Source organism: Bombus flavifrons, chromosome 5, assembly GCF_040668555.2.
Source record: "Bombus flavifrons isolate JBK064 chromosome 5, iyBomFlav1_principal, whole genome shotgun sequence".
Taxonomy (NCBI): Eukaryota; Metazoa; Arthropoda; class Insecta; order Hymenoptera; family Apidae; genus Bombus; species Bombus flavifrons.
The window spans coordinates 12,435,457-12,447,482 of record NC_138446.1 but is presented as its reverse complement, the minus strand read 5'-3'; the positions used below and the strand labels follow the sequence as shown (position 1 = coordinate 12,447,482).

General features: G+C 35.7%; 1 protein-coding gene across 1 annotated transcript in view; it reads left to right on the top strand.

Annotated features, from left to right (window-relative positions):
- The window catches only part of LOC138179615 (uncharacterized), a 33,273-nt gene that overhangs the window by 15,068 nt on the left and 6,179 nt on the right, over positions 1 to 12,026 (top strand). The window lies entirely within an intron of this gene.

Sequence of the window (12,026 nt, the reverse complement as noted above, 5' to 3'; positions counted from 1 at the left end):
TTTTCGTACAAGAAAACGTTACATAACAACGATCTTAAATTCTGGAAGAATAAATGGCTGTTTGCGCGACACAACTTGAATCGTGCTTTTAGCATTAGGATGTTTTACATTGAGAAAAAATAGGAAAAATACAGAATGATATAGAACTACGTGTTTTAAATGCTAAGTAAGGCAACGAAGGTTAAATTAATAAAATTTAAATCGTATTTCGTTCTTTTTTTCTTTTTTTTTTTAATACCTGGATAATCATTTATTTAAACGGGGTCACTGGTATATCGAAATTAAATATTGCGATTTTATGATATGAAATGCGAAATATATACATTTTTATTAATCATGTTAGTTCCATTCTTCAGGCTCTAGATACAAAACTTAATTACTCTGACAGTCTATTGTGTTACATTTTATGAAGCAGAAACGACAGATGCCTTTACACCAATTACGTTAATAGTGTTGCGTTCACGCATCGTGTACTTCGCTTCTATTATAATTTATAAAGAATGGAATTCATTTGATGTTTTATTTGATAAAGCTTTTCGCGCTCGGTATCCCTCTCTTTTGACGAGAAACGGGTTCGTTAGTTACTTGTTATTTTCAGAAAAATTTGTAATTCATTATTTACGACATTGTTCCGTTCTTCTACCGTGTCAAATTTTTCAACAACTTTCTTCATAAATAAGAGATACGTCAATATTTAATGTTTCTACTGTGAAAACATAGAATTTCTAAAATTGACAACTCGCCAAATTGGAGAAATCAGCTTTAGTTCCTTGTCTTTTATTCTTTCAATTTATACGATACATCGCTGTAGTATCATCATTTTTCCCTCGCTACTGCTATTACGTCGCGCATCAACTACGTTAACAACCCCATAAAATGTCGATGCATTCGTACAAATATCGATTCGTTACTCGCGAAGCTTGCAAATAATTTTTCAAGCAAACCCTTCGTGCGGATGTTCGGACGAAAACATTTGTAAAATCCATGAAATTCTCTTATTGCGATGATATCTGAACGACAGGAGTACCTAGCGAGAAGGTTCAATGTCCACGAGAGACATGTGTGCGTACGAAGGTCAAATGATTTGGAAAATACAAATGCCTGTACTGTGGTGCGACTACCATCCAACGCCATCAACCCCGAGAGGGTTTTTAGTCTCTCGGTCTCTTTTTCTCTACCAAAATCAGACGTAAAAAGAAGCGTACACGCGTGTATTCCAGGAAGAGGGTCGACGAACGGATGACACGTGCGCAAAGACGTGTCGCGTGAGTTATTCGATTTCGCGTTCGCGGCATATTATGCATTTGCGAGCGTGGCACAGTGAAAACATTTAGTAGCTGGCTTTGTACATACGCATCTCAGCGTAATGTGCATCAACCATGTAGATGAGTGCATTGCCGGCCGTAAGTATTACGACACCTGATGTTATTTCGTAAAAATCGTATACTCTTGACTACTTTTATTTTTTAGTTATTTTATGATGAACCTTTATTTCATTCGCGTCACACGTAGCATATAACATGAAATACTTGACTAAATAACTGAAATAAATAATGTAATGTGTATAACTAACGTATGTACGTTAAGTACATAACGTAACTTAATAGTAAGTACATTACTAAATTTTTTAGTAAATGCGATATGTATCTTGCAAAAATTAAATATTACGATTTATACAGTAATATTGCTAAGAGCAAAGTACACAAAATTTGTGCGGCTGTGAACGGCGTCAAAGTTAAAGAATTTACTGAAGTTTTTGAATAAATGCAACGAGTAGATGTATTTAATAATACTTGTGTGCACGTGCGTGTACATTCGTAAGGTAAATACATGTAAATGCACGCGTGTAGTTGATCACAGAGCAAAAGTGGCCGGATAAAGTCGATAAAATTTAAGTCACGCTTGATCCCATCGCTAGCTGGTTGTACGTACTACGTACGCATATACGCGTAACCAGACCGGCTCGTGCATTAAATTTTCTACATGCACACGCAGTTGCGTGCACGTTTGCACGAGCGTACCACTACTTGGTACACATAGGTGCGTGGGTGGTGATATACGTGGAGGCGAGCAGAGGGTGGATTTACCTTGATACGATGTAGAACGCGGTGGAAGGAGAGCGACAGAGAACGAAAGAGACAGCGTGAAAGGGAATAGGTAATGACACGGAGGGATAGTGGAAAAACGAGAGGCAGAGGGTAAATGAAACTAGGAGAATGATAAAGAGGAGATGAAAAAGTGCAAGATGGAAAACAAGGGGAAATGAGAATTGTGATAAAGATAGAGAAAAGGAAAGTAATAAGGGGAGAAAGGGAAAATCTAGAAGCGAAAAAGGGAGAGAGGAGCGATGTTCTGCGCACGTGCGGACCACCGGCACCTCGATCGATCCTCCACGTTTCGAAGAGTCGTTACGACCGGAGTACCGGTACTCTTCGAGCTACTACTAACAGCCGTACGTCTGACGGGCGTAGTAGCGCGGCACTCAAAAATTTTCACCCACGCGAAACTAAGGAAACACTCCTTTTTTACGATGGCACTTTTATTCCTAAGTGTCGCCGGCTATGGATTTACAGTGGTCTGTTCTTTAATTTTTCACCGTTACCGCCGACTTTTTCGATATTGCAATTCGCATCAGTCCGTAAATAAGGTCATCGTTTTCGTTGAAACACAAAACAAGGATTATGTTATTTTTAATTAGCATGTGATAAAATTCTTTTCCTATTTCATGTACATAATTGGCATTCGCGAATCGATTGCTACAATCGTTACTATCGTATTTAATAATTTAAGGGACGAGTATAGCGAATAACGAATAATGCTTCGATCATAAGGCTTGTCATTTGGCGTCAGTTAATAATGCTTACCAGTTATTTCCTCATTTTAGCTGTCAGAAAAATCATAGCTGCTGAGCAAAAGGTATTCGAATTCACAGCGGTCTGCTCTTTAATTTTCCGCCGTGACCACCGCTTCTTTCGACATTGCAATTTATTATTCCGCTTAATACAGTCATCGTTCGATTTTCGATTCGATAGCCAACGACTTTGCTATTTTTAGTTAAGGCTTGATAAAACTCTTTCCCTATTTCGCATAATTGACGTTCGTAAATCATGTGAAAACGTTTTCAAAGCAGATTACGGTTGATGTTATCGCATTTACAAGAAGCGCATTTAATCGAATAACGACGAATGCTTCGATCGTAAAACTCGTCGTTCGATGACAGTTAATAAAGTATACTCGTTATTTTTCCATCTCACCTGACAAAAAAAAAAAAAAAAAAGAGATGACCGACGAAAAGAAGAAACCGAAATGATAGACTCAAGTAATACAATTACTTGCTTCGAGGTAATTGCGCGAACGTAATGTACTTCGGATACGTTGATAGATCAGAGGAAGATTAATACGAGGTGCTAAATGATGTTATAAGTGCCAAGTAACAGCAGCTTCGACAGCTTAAATATAATTACGTGTATTTTTCATTTAGTCGTGCTCGTTCAGTGATTGAGTTGCTGCGAGCGATCTTGTATTTCGCTTCCTTTATGAATATGCATGAGCTTCGGAAAAGCATGAGCGATGTAAACTGAGCGATTATGCTATAAACGTAGCATAATCTAATTTCTTCCTGTTATTCGCTAGTATCACGCATACACGTAACACGTTTCTATTTAAAATTTGCCATTGCAATTTTATTCAACTTCTCGAACGTCTTTCCTTTTTAATTACTTAAATCGTTGAAAAGTATAGATGGAAACGATCTTTTCTAGCTACAGTGCCTTCGATTCGGAACATTCGAAATCACATATTTCTCTAACATATCTTTTTAATACGATCCATCAAGTTTATAACTAATGATTACAAAATGACGCAAGTTTCAGTTTCTCCATTTATACATATACGTGTATCGTATACTAATTAGCCGGTGCCGAACGATGCTTGACCCAAAATGCTGAAGAAGTATGTACGTCTTCATCGGCATTCTAAGAAATTAACTGCATCTTGAACGTGGCGTATCGAAGTCGAGTAAAAAGTTAAATAGTGGAATAAATCATGCGCTACAGTTGCGGAATTAAATAACACGCGAGTCAAAGAATAAATCATACGAACGAAATACATTTACACAGAATTGTCGGAACAACTTTTTTATTTCCGCCGTTTCCATGTTCGTTTGAAAAAAAGCAGACACTTCAAAGTCGACCGAATATGAGTATCGACTGATCGTTGATTCATCGAAACCCCAATGAGCCACCAAGAAATCCAGCAGAAATATCGACGAGCACATCTCTATGATGGCGAATTCTCTTCGAGCGAATCTCTCGACAGGGAGTCTTCGAGATCGAGGACAAAAACGCCCTGAATTCTGACGATCCTTCGATCAAGAATTCATTATACGTACTTTACAACTGACATACTCGTTCGAAACGGAAAAAAGAGTGGGAATACGGGTTGTACTTGCGTTTCGAATCATAGTGTACTCGATTGCATAAATTATTATCGCTGTGCTCGATTTGAAGAAAGGTCGATACGTTCGTTGCGAAGCTTTTTTGCAGCTGTTACGGTTATAATTAGTCGGACAGGCTACCTATCTTGAGACATCATATTACGATATAAAGTAGCATGCATCTATGTAATTCACAATAGACACGCTATTGTAATCGCCTATGATCTAACATCAGGCGATAAAATAATATATATATATAGTTTTTCAAATGATTTTATAAACTTATTTCACGAAGTTACAAAGTTTTAGTCCAATGAACTACGGTTCGATAAAGAAGACAAGTAGAGCTTTAGAAGCTGTTGAAGCTTAACTAATAGCGAAGCAATTACGAGCATACAAGCAAATTCCGGTACACGACGAAGGAAAAACATTTTGATTTATTTAGATATCCGTTCTTAAAATAATGTAACCAGCAAATGCACCAAAAGACTGATGAAGACCGTTCCAAGCCATCGGAAATAATTAGAGCGTGCGGTACTTCTTGAGCATGTGGAAATTCTTGTTTTTACGAATACGATTAAAATAACGAAACCTAGACAGAAATTTGTTTTACCTATCAAACATCGTAACAAATACCATACATTGAATATTTCATGTATCTTTGGCTATTATGTGCATCTTAAGAAGTCTCACAAATGTATAAAACTTCGCAGTCCATACCATACTTTGAATATTTCATGTATCTTTGACTATTATGTGCATCTTAAAAAGTCTCGCAAATACATAAAACTTCACAGTCTGAAAATAATACAGAGTCGTTTAAAGAGCGATATAAAAGCAAGTACGAAGCGGTAGAGACAATAAGCTGATAATTCGCTGAAAAGAAAAAAAGACGATAATTCATTTGATCACCGACCGTGCACATATTTCACACGTGTGACACGTAATGGAACTCTGCGTGTTACTCCGTCTTCCATTTGCAGCACATTCGGAACGAGAAATCTAGTTGCTTTATAAACTCGTTACGAGTGGCGAGACAAGCGTGAGCGGCGCGTGGTTAAGCAACATCGAGGGTAATTCGTCGTTATGTTTCCCAAACCGGACGATCTTCGGTCGGTAGGCAGTGCACAAGCTCTTACTTTATGCCGTACCGTTTCTGGCTTTATACGCTTTTTACATGCAATTTGCATGCAACCTGTACTTTAAGTCAATTAGGATGCTTAAGGTAACAGCCCCGATACATAATCGAAAGGTTTCGTGATCCTTGAAACTTTACGGGAATTATGTACATGAAATATGCCTCGAACATAGAGAACTTTTCGAACTGTATTATCTGGTTTTCGATGAAGCAAAAACGCCGATATCTCAACGGTCGCGTACCATCAATAATTTAACCGTACTATGTCGTAGTATCGTATATCTATCGCGGCTTAGGTCTAGAGTTAGACGGTGTAAAGCTAATGAGATTTCTGGAACCAAGAATAACGTGACTTAACCTTAAGTCTGCAGTTGCGCGCATCTAAGGAAATTTAATTATCGCGTATAATCTTATTTGGTTTCGACGATAATTCTGATCTAATTAAAACTTTCCGATTAAAACTATAGCGAATAATATGCCGTATTTTGCCGAATAAGGGAAGATTCTTTGTGCTATACGTGAAAAGATATTTTTCATTCGGGAGATTCGCTGCCAGAGATGCAAGTTCTTCTCGTTAATTAATACCGATCCATAGGATTCGTATTCGCATTTTCTATAGCGAGTAGAATCCTGTATTTGTCCGTATAAGACAAGGCTTTAACGTTATACGTGAAAAGATACTTTTAAAATGAATATGCTCGTTAATTAGTACCAATCCGTAGGATCCGTAACAGCCGAGTGTTACAAAAAGAACGATTTTAAAACTGAATGATACCTTTATTCGAATACGTAAGAATTACTTAAGGATTCTGGTATATAATTCATGAGTAATCGTTACACATAATTTTGTTTAATTAGGTACTAAATATTATCAGATTATACACATATTACGTAAAAATATACGTCAAAAATTATTGCGTCATTCGGTGTTGACCTAAAAAATATCTTTAGGTTTAAAGTAGCGTATCGAATATTCACGTTATCGTTCTTGCCAGAAATGAAATAATTTTATGTTCGCGTTATCATAAACATAAAATGGTTTCGGATGCATTTAAACATATTCCTAGATGTTTTACATTACGTGATAGTATGTCGAACCCGCATTGTTCAAATTATCTAAGAAACCTTCGACTCTACCAACGAATTTAAAAACTTAACAATTTTAACAACATCGTTCGATCTTTATTATTTTACAGTAGCTGTTTTCGTAATACTATCGAAACTATTTCGATATCTGGAAAATCTAAAGTTAATCAACTTACCAGATATTCATATTTATAATGCTATCAATGTGTATCGTTCTTAAATCTCTGTTTGTATTAAATAGCAATTAATGCTCGTTAAGAATAATTCATAATATAATGAATATTAATGGACTGTAGAGATTGATTCGTTCACAGGCTAAAACGGTTAACTACACTTTTGGAAATTTCTCAAAATTTAGCGTTAAACCAGTTGATGCTTATGTTATACGATTTTTGTTAATTTTCTTTTCTTTTTGTCTTATGCTGTTAACCAGTTTTGCGAGCGAACGGTTCAATTAATAAATCAGCAGCAACCGCGAACGTCATTGCCTCTAATCAGTACCAAATTAGTATCTCTAATCTAATACGTTGTCACATGAATAAATTGAACCTACGAGGAGTAGATACGGACAGTAGCTACCGTAAATATACCGACACTCTTCAAACTAGCATAACTTTCTTAAAATTAAAGCAGACGGCTTGAGTCTTCTTGAGAAGATAAAAGGATTACCGTACTAGATGACGTGTAAAAAATGTTTCGGAAAAATAGCAATTAGTCGGAATCGCGAAGAAAACGGCGAAGGTCACTTTTTATAACTTTTTTTTATCTGAGCCTGTAGTGAAAATTTATTCCATTGACGTGTTTTGAAGATTTATGCCGGTTATATACATGCTGAAAATTTCGTTGAAATCAGTTTTTTCGCGATTTTCGACTGAAAATTTCAAGATTCTTATATCTTTCGACGTTTGTCGCTTGTTTCTGCACCAAGCGATCTCTATAAAATTTTCAGCATGTACATGCCTCGAATCTTTAAAATGTGTTGTTTAAATGTTCATTACAGGCACACATATAAAAAGTTGTACTTTTTCCAAAATCATTTTTACACGTCGTCTAGCAAACTAATTCTATCAACTTCTCAAAAAAAGAAAAGAAAAAAAAGAAAGAAAGAACTGGTCGTTTGGTTCGATTTGAAAAAAGTTATTCACCGTACGTTTGACAATCGGTTGCTGCAGCAAATTTCTCTTTAATTATTCGTTGATACGATAAATCTCAGCGCGTTATTCCACGCGAAACTCGAGAAATTGCGACGAAACCTTGTCCTTGTTTCAATTAAAACTCATGTCGAGCATGATCTCATGGGAAAAAAGCGCACGATTCTCGCTCGTTACGTTATTTTCTTCGCTGGACGCGACACCTCCGTCTCGCGATGTGCAAAATACGTAATTCGATTAGCAGCAACGAAACGTTCGACGGGATAACAAAATCAGTGGTTTAGTACCGGAAAAAAGGACGAGCAGGTTTAATTGCTATCCGAATGAATTTCTGTCTCGTTATGTACGATATACAGTGGAAACAAATAAAAGGGCCATGCGAATAAAAAAGAAGAAAGAAGAAAATAGCAGTCGAAACCTTCAAATCGTCGACCGATGTAATTATCGGCTATTGCGGTGCCGGCGGGTTGATTTGCATTTCGATGAAATTACGTCTCGCCGAAATAATCTCGCTTTCGTCGATATTATGGCCCTCGTGAAGCCTGACCGGGTATTATTGTTATAACGTGCGCGTTTCCGACTCATCGTCTCGTGTATCGAATGTTAAATCCAACGACGTGCATTCCGGGACCGTTCCAGTCTTTCATCGTCGTTTTATGACGTTGGTAAACGTAAGTGTAGACACCGGCTTCGGTTTCCTTTTCATTTTAATTGAATTATTCAGGATCGATGGTCTGCCAAAGGGTTAATTCGCATGATTATTATTCGTTACTATTCGTAGAACGATGTTATCGGAAAATGGAGACGCTTCCATAACCAGAGCTATAACATAGAAAATTAAAATCGTGTTTTTCTGAAATGTTAGTACATATATCTTAATCGGTGAAACTTTTAACGTCTTAAATGTCACCGTGAAGCGGCAGATATTTATGCAAATGTATTTATTTAAGAGAAGAACAGACAGCGCGTCCATTAAATATCTGACATATTCTTTGCATAGGCCAATTCATTTTTGCATATGTTGCAATTTTTATTTACATATATTACCTATGTATTACAAGATAAGATAATAACGAACGCTTGAAATTATTTAAGTTTTAACTTTTATCTGCACAATTTGAAGTGATAAAAATATGATTTCATTCATATATGTATATGAATTAAGCATGAAAGTATAAGCACAGCTGTTTTGTCTCTAGGATATGCGTATTAAAAGTAACCGTATTAGTTGGTAATAAATATCCGAAATGGCCACTAGGCCACTAATGCAATCTGATTTAGATTTGTTGCGATTATGCTTGAAATCGATAACGTATAGTGCTCTGATATAAACTGTTCAAAGGTTAGAGAAACGTACCAACACATTCACGTCTGCCATCCTTGTTAACCGATGCAAAATAATACGATAAAAAAACGTTCGTTCAATGAAATCTGCGCTAGTTATGCGTATTGTTATGATACGCGTGTCTTATTTGTATCTATAAATGTGTATTATTGTGAATCACGAACGCGAATTCGAAAAAATTCTCACGTTCGGTTCGAGAAAGTAGGATATCACAACTTTCTCGTAAGATAATTATATCAAGTATGTATATCGTATGGAACGTTGTAAATATACATTTTTAGGAACAATATAAAACCAGAGAATGAGTAATCTGAAATTTTATCGCAACAATTTGTAATTTTATTAGGGCATAAACTTCGTACTTATTTAATCATCGGCTTGCGTATATAACGTGATATTTCACTTGGCGTGTAGTTCAACATAGTGAAACCGTGCAATCAAAAAAGCATGACCTTTTCTTAATAATACATCATTTTATAACCAACCTCACTCGAGATTACATAATGTCAAACTTGTACTATACGATATTTCTGGACGAACGTAAATTTAAGAAAACATAAAATTTTCCACTGTCAATCAGAGATCGCAAATGCGCATATTGGTAAACGCAATAACAATAACTTGTAGAAATTACATGTTTAATTTGAAAAATGCATTTAGAATGATGTATTTGCTTTTATAATAATAACGTGTCATTATTGTTTTTATCATATAGCCGAAGGTTATATGCTTTTTATGACTTCGTAAATTGCCCCACAACTAAAGTTCCGTTTGCTATAAAAAATGTGTGTCATTTGAAATTTTAACGCGATGAATATATGCAAAAGTTTCACAGTGCATTACCATATATAAATTTGAGGTCAATGTTTCGAATGCTTCTTTTTTATAGTATTAACTTTCAAATGTAAAAAACAATCGTCGTGCTATTTAACACGCTTAGACATTTTGTAGATTTTTTTTTTTTTAATGTGAGAATATATAAAAGCAGAAGGGCAAACATGCAATACTCAAGTGTAACGCTTAATAAGTAAAAGCAACTTTCTGGCCTGGATTTCATTTTATAATCGCATCGAATTTGCCTAAACATTCGGGCTCTAGCCATCGTTTATAAAGAAGTCTTTTAAATCTCTCTTACGCGTTAAAGAAATCTAAGAGATTTATAAGATAATACGCCGACTTTTTTTATTGCACAAGAATAGCTCTAGCTATTTTTAGCCTACTAGAAACCAGGAAAGATTATTTTCTCCCAATAATTTTATTGAAATGTATGGATCGTTATACGTGCGCAAAATCTTTCAAGACATTTTTATTGGTCAAACTTTGAAACCTTCTCTTGTATCGTCGCGTTGGATGTGCTCATGCATCGATAATTTTACAAGTTCGTGCTTCACACGATCCATCGTACGCGGGCTCGAGCAATGGCCGTGATAATAGAAGCTGTTACAGTAGAATTCGTTCAGGGTCGATGAAAAAAAATGTGCTTACACGCTTACAGTCACGCTCCGCTGTATTCGACATTTTCTACACGCGACGTGACTATTTGTTGCGGAGATTCGCCTCGAGACTATACTTTACTAGAATTGTTTCGTCCAAGAGTTCTGTCTGTCACATAATACGTACAAGTTACCGGTGACTGCGTATTACGAAAGAACGTGTTGCACATTTAGAAGCACCAGGCGAATGCTTTGTTACAGCTCGAGAAATTTAATAAGTTGGAAAAAGAAATTTAATAATAGGTTGATAAAAACGTGTATGAGAAAACGATAAATTATTGGGAATTATCATTGATATAAAAATATTGTGATTCTAGCAATTGAACCTTCTTCGAAAAGCTATGTTTCCAAAGTGTAGTTGGGAAAAATCGAGGTGAACGATCTTGCACAATCGAGCGCTCTGTGGCTGGATTTTTTGCAAGTACATCGATTAGACGATAATGCGCTAACAACATTTGTTACTTAGTACTGAACGAGGCTAATACGATGGATGAATTTTTCTGACACGTAACCATATTATTAATCATCGATAACTCAAGTCGGTATCTTTATGGTATTTAGTGCTCCTTTCACTTTACTTCTTCAAACGAGGTATACCTATAGAAGTACAAAGTACATTTACGCACAATCCAAGTTTCTAATTCACGTAAGATTTGATAACACTTTGACATTCTAGTAGGAAGAAATTGCGAAATATCTTTTCCAAAAAAATTCATTAGAATTAGAAATTACATTTGCAGCGTCTGTCAAAGTGGTCAATAAATGAATAATTTGCAGCAAAAAGATACGTCATGTAATGACATTTAGACTTAGATCGATGTTAAGCTTCGTCTATCGTATACCGATGTTTCGTTTTTTTAATCAGTTGCATAATGACTAATACAATTAACGTACAGCAAGAAGATAATTTTGCATTTACTTTATCCTATTTTTCATTTTATTTACGAATTATACTACATATTTACGAATAATTACCAATTTAGTCTTCATTCGCCGACATAATGTCAATTCTCTATAATACTTAATGAGTTCTATATCCATCGACGATAGTCTTGTATCCTCTACATAATGAATGGAACGCTCATAATGAATTATGTAAAAGAACCATGTTTTTCATAATTTATCAAAGTATCTTCGTACGTCAAGACCAGTCGGCTAACTTTTTGTCCGTTGCATTTTAATGACTAGATCATATGCGTCAACCGTTCATACAACAACTACATTTTTATTATTTTTATACGTAGCTACGATGTAACCTATGATATGAAAATATTCCAGAATGATTTTTTAAACGATTTTACGCCTTGATCGTCCACCAATTACTGCTATCGTTCAAACATCGAACGATTTATATTAAAAACTGTTTACAGCCTACCAA